We start from the raw sequence: 7,667 nt of genomic DNA on the forward strand, positions 1-7,667 counted from the left end.
TTTATCATAACTCTGGTTTTACGTGGCCTATCGACACAATTCAAAAACTGGTGTATAGTTTGAAGTCCGCACTTTCGACCCAAGTTGAAATAGAGACTGAGTTGCTGCATCTTGTAGCTGTGTCGTCTTAAATTGGTCATGTGATTTTGACGTGCCGGCGCGTCCGTCGACCTCAGAGAGTTAAAGTCTGTTTGATATGACTCTTGCAGACTCTAGTCTGCCTTCGTATTTAAAATACCCCCATATTTACTGCTCTGCTGCTTGTGCTCTGTAGCTGATTCTCTGATCTTCCTCTCCCTCCTGTTTGTGTGTTTGGTGGAGCTCGCTGGCTGTGAGGACTCCACCACACGTTCACACAGAAACTAAACCACATATTTTATTGGCTAAATATGATTTTAACAAATTAAACCACATGGCATCGTGCGCCCCGAAATTAAATTTTTTTAAATAAAAAGCGGCGTGGTGTTCGCTGCCGTTTGTCGTCAGCCATGAGCGAGCTAGCCTATTTTGTGGGGTTTTTTCGTTCGGTGGTATGGCGGCCACAAGCTGCACTTCATGAAATACACGTAGGGGGTGTCGCGGAGGCTTTTCAGACATGAGCGCGCCTGTTTGGTAGGGATGCTTGTCGGATTTTCATTGTTTTGTGACATGGCGATTTTTATACGAAAACTTTAAAGCACTATTTTATGATGGAAAACATTCAAGTTGCTCACGAGAGCATTCAAGCAGCACGATTGAGTAAAACAGTCTAGGGGGAATCTTAAATGATGTAGTAAACACATATAAATACACAATAAAAGAAACATTACTTGCCTTAAGAAAGTTGAGAAGAACGACCTTAGCTGCATCCAGCTCCTGGTGTAAAAAGCCTCGTGTTCGCATTAAAGCAGACGGCAAGGTGGCTTTCAGTCCTTGCAAAAGTGCAAAGTAGACCCCGTAGTCTCCAAAAATATGAGATGCGCATGCGTGCTCAGGCACAGAAAGGCGCCAACAGCTTCAACTCATGTAAAACTTGAATTCATTCATTTTGCCAGCAATAAATTTCAACTGAGACCAACTTTTGCTCCAAAACGTTAAATGATTAGTTGAAACCCTTAATATATTTGAGTTTATGGGGCAACTCAGCTTTTATTGTTGAATTGTGAAAGAAATGACTGTAAGCTCAGCAATTGCAAGTTTGATTTTTTACAGTGTACAGGGCCTCGGTCTCCTGGTGACATTGTGATATATATTTGTGTGTCATCTGCAAAGCTATGATAGTTTATTTTGTTGTTCTTTATAATATGTGCCAGTGGGAGCATGTAAATGTTAAACAGAAGGGGTCCCAAGATGGAACCTTGGGGAACTCCACATGTGATACTTGTCTGCTCAGATGTGAAGTTACCTATTGATACAAAGTATTTTCTGTTTTCTAAGTATGTTTTGAACCAGTTTGTTACAGTTCCTGAAAGACCTGCCCAGTTCTCCAGTCCTTTGAGTAATATGCTGTGGTCAACTGTATCAAATGCTGCACTGAGATCCAGTAAAACTAAGACTGACTTTTTTCAACTGTCTGTATTTCAGCGGTTTCAGAGCTGTGGTTCTGTCTAAAACCTGACTGGAAGGCATCATAGCAGTTATTCTGTTTTAAGAAGTAATTGAGCTGTTGAGAAACTGTTTTTTCAATGATCGGCCTATAGTTGTTCATTTGTGTCTTGTCAAGATTGTCCTTTTTCAGTATAGGTTTAATTACAGCAGTTTTTAGTGGTTCTGGAAACACACCTGACATTAAAGAAAAGTTGATGATCTGTAACAGGTCTGACTCCAAAGTCTTTGAGACCTTTTTGAAAAAACTTGTTGGCAGGACATCTAAACAGCAAGAGGAGGAGTTCAGTTGACCTAAGATGTCCTCCAGGTCTTTGCTGTTAATAGGATGAAACTGTTTGATGGTGTTTAAACAGTTTTTCGGTGGACACAGTACATATCCTGAATCTGCTGTTGATGTACCAATGCTTGTCTAATCTTTTGGATTTTTTCTGTAAAGAATTTGGCAAAGTCATTGCAGGCCATGGTCGAATGAAGTTCAGTTGCCACAGACACAGGAGGGTTTGTTAGCCTGTCAACTGTAGAAAATAAGACCCGAACAATATGACTGTTTTTGGTGATGATGTCAGAGAAGTAGGACCTCCTTGCACTCCTCAGCTGTAAATGATAATTGTGAAGTTTCTCTTTATAGATGTCATAATGAACCTGGAGGTTTGTTTTTCTCCATCTGCGCTCAGCTTTCCTACACTCTCTTTTTTCATTTTTCACCAGTGTGAAGTTTCTCCATGGAGACTTTTTCCTTCCAGAGATAACCTTCACCTTAATGGGAGCAATAGTGTCCATGAGTGTGGTGTGAATAAGGCACGGCGGGACCACAGATCATAGTTTTGAGCCATTTTATTTAATATTTGTCACACCACAACACACACCAACCCCTGAGTCCCCGTGTTTTTAACTAGGCGGGCGTGATTAAGGATGCCGTGCAGGGAGGGCGGACACACCTGCACGGTACTGCAGACCACGCCCCACCACAATGAGATTTAACATTTTAGCACTGAAGCTATTGACGAGCTCATTGACTGAACCTCTGGACAGGTCAGGTGTTAATGGGAAGACCTGGTTAAAGATCTCTCTACTGTATTCAGTTATACACTATTTTGTGATCACTGCTGTTGATATATTTGTGTGGGCTGAAATTTTACTTTCAAAGAAAACACAGTAATGATCAGACAGGCCCACATCAGACACAGTAACCTTTGAAATGCTCAGGCCCTTGGAGATCAGTAGGCCAAGAGTGTGTCCTCTATTATGTGTGGCCTCTGTTACATGCTGAGTCAGCCCAAAGTTGCCCAGAGTGTTACTCAGGTCTTTAGTCCCTTTGTCCTGAGGGATGTCCACATGGATGTTAAAATCCCCAACAATAATTACACAGTCGAAATCAACACAGATCACAGACAGCAGTTCACTGAGATCATTAAAAAAGTCTGTGCAGTATTTGGGAGGCCTGTAAACATTAAGAAACACAACTTTGGATGGGGCCTTCAGCTGCAAAGACACATATTCAAAAGACTGAAAACTTCCAGGAGATAGCTGCTTACATTGAAATTAAATAAGACAGCAACCCCTCCTCCTCTCCAGCTCACCCTGGCTTCTGATAAAACTGTAGTTAGGAGGGGTCATCTCGATGAGAACAGCTCCACTGTTACTTTGGTCCAACCAAGTTTCAGTTAAAAACATAAAATCAAGGCTGTGCTCAGTGATTAAATCATTAATTAAAAATGTTTTCCCAGCTAAAGATCTAATGTTTAATAAAGCCAGCTTAAGTGTTTTAGAGGTATTATTTGCCTGTGGCACACAAGGTATGTTTACTATATTTAAAGATCTTTTAGAGTGCAGCTCTCTGTGGTTTGACCAGGCCACATGTCTCCTTCTGTCACCTAAAAGTACAGAAATTTTAAAACCTTCTAGTAAACAGGTCCCAGAGTCACCACTGCCATAATCCTCGCAGCCCGGACCCTCCACACATCACACATCAGACTGCAGAGACAGAGCATGAAGGTGGTAAGGAGGAACTAAGGGGGGCGAGGCTGGGCAATGTAACTTCGATTGCTCTGTTGAGGGCGGGGCTTGATGGCGAACCTTTGGCTGCTCTGGTGGGGGGTTTATGGGTGACAAAAAGGGATTGAGCTGGGGGGTAGATCTAAGCCCAGCATTGACCTGCTCCATCATCTCCTCAGTGAATTTCAGGTGTGGGGCGGAGGGAGAAAGGGAGGGGGAGGAGGTGATGGCCTGTCAGGGGTTTGGAGGACAGGGGAAGGTCGTGGTCCCTGGTCCTGGTCGTTGGTGTTGTTGAGAGAGTCGGAGGCAAATAGGGACCCCTCTTCTTGCCTCTGATGTTTCTCCTTTCTGAAGCTCTTCCTGGGTGGGGGCAGATGAGGCTCCTCCTCAAGGTTTCTGCTGGGCTTTGTCTGTTCTTGCAGTACTGTTTGTTCCTCTTTATGAGATAACTCCTCGTTTATCTCAGCCTTGGCTACAAGTACAGATGGATGACGTATGGAATAAAACAAGTTTGAAGTGAACAGTTTCACCCCTGACTTGTTAAATTTAAATCCATTTGCTTTAAACAGATGCCTGCGTTCCCAAAAAATATTAAAATTGTTGATAAAATGCACTGAGTGGTCAGTACATGCTGATATAAGCCATTTATTCTGTGCAAACAACCTGCTGAATCTCTTGCCTCCTCCTCTGACGGGCGGTACAGGTCCACTGATGAATACAGCTGCATTCAGAGAGTTTACAGTATTTAATAATCCAGTAAAGTCCCGTTTCAGAACCTCCGACTGTTGTTTGGACACATCGTTTGACCCTGTATGCAGAACAATGTTTGTCACAGTTGGATATTCATCTGCAATTTGAAGAATTCTCTCCTTCAGGTTGTTGACCATATCGTTAGGAAAGCAGAGGACTTTAGTGTTCTTACCGCACATCCTTTGTACATCCTTTACGGCAGAGTCACCCACAATCAGAGTTTCAGGCCTAGCCTTTAGCTTTCCCTGTAGCCTTTTACTTTTCAACATATTTTCAGACCTCGCTACTTTTAGATGGATGGTTGTCCAATATAGATCCAGGGTCCTTTGATAGTGGAGCAAATCTGTTCTGCAGTTTCACATTCAGTTGTTTTGGAGGTTTGTTGTTAACCTTCCTATTCACGGTTGTCCAGTCCTGTTTCCTCCCGTATACAGGGGTAGAAGAGCTTCTCTGTCTCGTAGGAAGTGAAGGCCAGTTGGTTTCAGAGATTTCAGCTCGCTGTGCCCTGCCTGTGATAAGTCCTCCCCCTTCCAGGAGACATGATTTATGTCTTGGTTTTGTGTTACCGGCACCAGACCTAGGGGAATCTGGACCGGCAGCAAGCGGCACACAGGCTAGAGAGCACTGCGTAGCCAAATATGAGCAAACTGTGGATTAATAGAGAGGACACCGAAGTAGGGCTGCCACAAACGATTATTTTGATAGTCGACTAGTCACCGATTATTTATGCGATTAGTCGACTAATCAGATCATCATCCACTGGACGTAAAACTACAGCTTATTGCACCAGCAGCATCTGCTCTTATATAACTATCATTAGCTTACAGCTTTAAGCTTTTAAGGTGCTAACTAAAAATAAAGACAAGATGATAGTTTATTCAATTTTAATGAAATTTGCAGATTGTTTCGGTGGAGTTTAATAAACTCCTTGCTATCTATAATATAACAGGACAACGGAGTATATTCTCCAGCATCTCACACTTCTGATAATCAGCTGTCTGCTTGACGTTTATTCAGCTGTGTAAAAACTATAACTTTAATCTCAGACAAACTGATTTACTCAGGAACAAATAAAATACTAAAAAAAAAAAAAAAAAAAAAAAAAGCCAAACAACAACATTTTTAATTTATCTAAGTGACTCATATATATTTAACCTGAGTAGCGAAAGACGGCGGTGGGTTTGAAAACAATTTGCCGGGAGTCCGGTGTTCTCACCGCGCTAGTGACCTAGCCCCCGGCTAGCTATCGAGCTAGTGGGTAACAGACGTCTCCGAAAACGTCGGAGCGCTTTTGAAAATATGTGGTGTCCTGATAAACTGAGCCGATATTTGAGGTTTACACAGCTACATTCTCGGCTGAAAATATGTTAAACGTTTATTTTGTGACCCAGAAAGAATAATAAGAGTAATATTAAAACTAACTAGCTGCCGCCATTGTTGGAAACTGAGCTGGGCCGCGCTATGAATTCTGGGACACAGCTGCTTCTTCTTCGGGGTTTAACGGCAGCTGGCATCCTTGTACATGCAGTGCTGCCATCTTCTGTTTCAGTCCGTTATTACACTCTTAAATCCTGCTACTTATTCCTGCGTCTTTTGGGATCTTACAAAGCTTCAAACGACGCGTCGACTATTAAATCAGTCGTCGACGATTTTGATAGTCGACGTAATCGTGACTAGTCGACAAATCGTGGCAGCCCTACACCGAAGTTAGCGTCTTGCTCAGGCCGGAGCTCATTTATTTCTGCACATATACACAATACAAATCACACTAGACCATGCATTCTTCCCATAAAATAACAGAGTTCATAAACAAAAATAAAGTTACAAAAAGCATTCTCTCAAAAGCAAAATAAATACAAACTAATTCAAAATGACTTTACATACTCACAACTTAAACAAAACACTCACGGTTAAAGCATAACAACATACCAAAATAACCCATCTCACATTCACACAACCTTTCCCCACATTCGCGCCATATACGCTATTACTTTTGAACATGGCGTCCCTTGAACGCAACACAACATGGCGGCAGACGACTGCAAACGTTGTTTCACCAACAAAAAGCTTTCCCCTTAATACATGTACTCAGTACTGCTTGGCTAACACTAAAACAAACACTACAACACATTTTCGGAAGTCGCAGGTTGCCACTGTCATAGCATATACTTATAGTGCTACGTAGCATTATAGCATTATGCCGATGATACACTAATACTCATTACAACAAAATACCACAAAACAACATCATCACTCTCATCTCAAAATATAGCCGAACAGTTGTTACTCAACTTACATGACATTTAGAACCAGTTCGGTAACATAAAAGTTTGTTTGTCGGTACCTGTGGATTAATAGAGAGGACACCGAAGTTAGCGTCTTGCTCAGGCCGGAGCTCATTTATTTCTGAGCTGCGCATGCGCAGAGCCTATAGCTAGAGTCTCTCTGGTAGTTCCACAGCAGTGCAAGAGCACCATCTACTGGCATAATGAAATATAACCATGGTCTGGCAACACATAACAATATCAAAATAAGTCACAATAATAAACAAAAAATAAGGGGGTAATTGGTTTTCTTACAAAAATAAACATGTAGCTTTTTCAACCTGCTACATTTGCACCAAGACAGTCCGAGGGGGGATTATTGCTTGAGGATTTATTATAACGCACAGTCTACTTTCTTGGTCATGCTATCTGTGCTCCTTAGCTGTGTACTAGCTTGCTCATCGCCATTGTTTTGAATCAAAGGCAAGGTTGTTTCATTTCCACACAGTCCATTTACCTCCACGTTTACTTCTAAATGATTAATTTTTGTCTCCAGTACTGCAATCTTCTGCAGGAGGCTGTGGTAGTCATCTGTGGAGAGGGAAGGCATCTTGTTGCTAGTTAGCCTAGGGGTTAGCACCTTTTCAGGCTCTTTAGGCTGCTCGGTACTGTTGCAAAATCAGTTTTACCCCGGATCTTTTATTCGTCGAAACTTCCAGAGACGGCACCGGAACTCAGTAGTCATTTCACAAAACCTTTATTCATCTTCATTTAAGCATGCACTTCTAGAAGGGAAGACGAGGCCGGTGTGTCCCTCTCCAAAATCTTCACCCCTTTGTTCGTTACAGCCAGCTTTATAGAGGCGTCCCCATCATAAAACCCCCTACGGTGTGCTGCAAACTCTGTGTCTGTGTCTATGTGCACGAGCACATGAATGCCTACATGTGCGCGTTCCCACGTGTCTATGTGAGTACTCGTGTGTGACTGTGTACGCATACCTGTGTGTATGTGTGAGTGCACATGAGTGAGTGTGCGTGTGGATGTGTGTGCGTGACAGTTAAAACACTGTGG

The 7,667-nt window shown here is 42.4% G+C and overlaps 1 pseudogene; it reads right to left on the minus strand.

Moving 5' to 3' along the window:
- Positions 1 to 2,440: 2,440 nt before the first annotated feature.
- LOC146574462 (uncharacterized) lies at positions 2,441 to 6,512 on the minus strand (annotated as a pseudogene).
- Positions 6,513 to 7,667: the final 1,155 nt, after the last annotated feature.

This window comes from Mchenga conophoros, linkage group LG5, assembly GCF_057382185.1.
Source record: "Mchenga conophoros isolate Kocher_MC1m ecotype Shallow Benthic linkage group LG5, M_conophoros_male_GT1.1, whole genome shotgun sequence".
Taxonomy (NCBI): Eukaryota; Metazoa; Chordata; class Actinopteri; order Cichliformes; family Cichlidae; genus Mchenga; species Mchenga conophoros.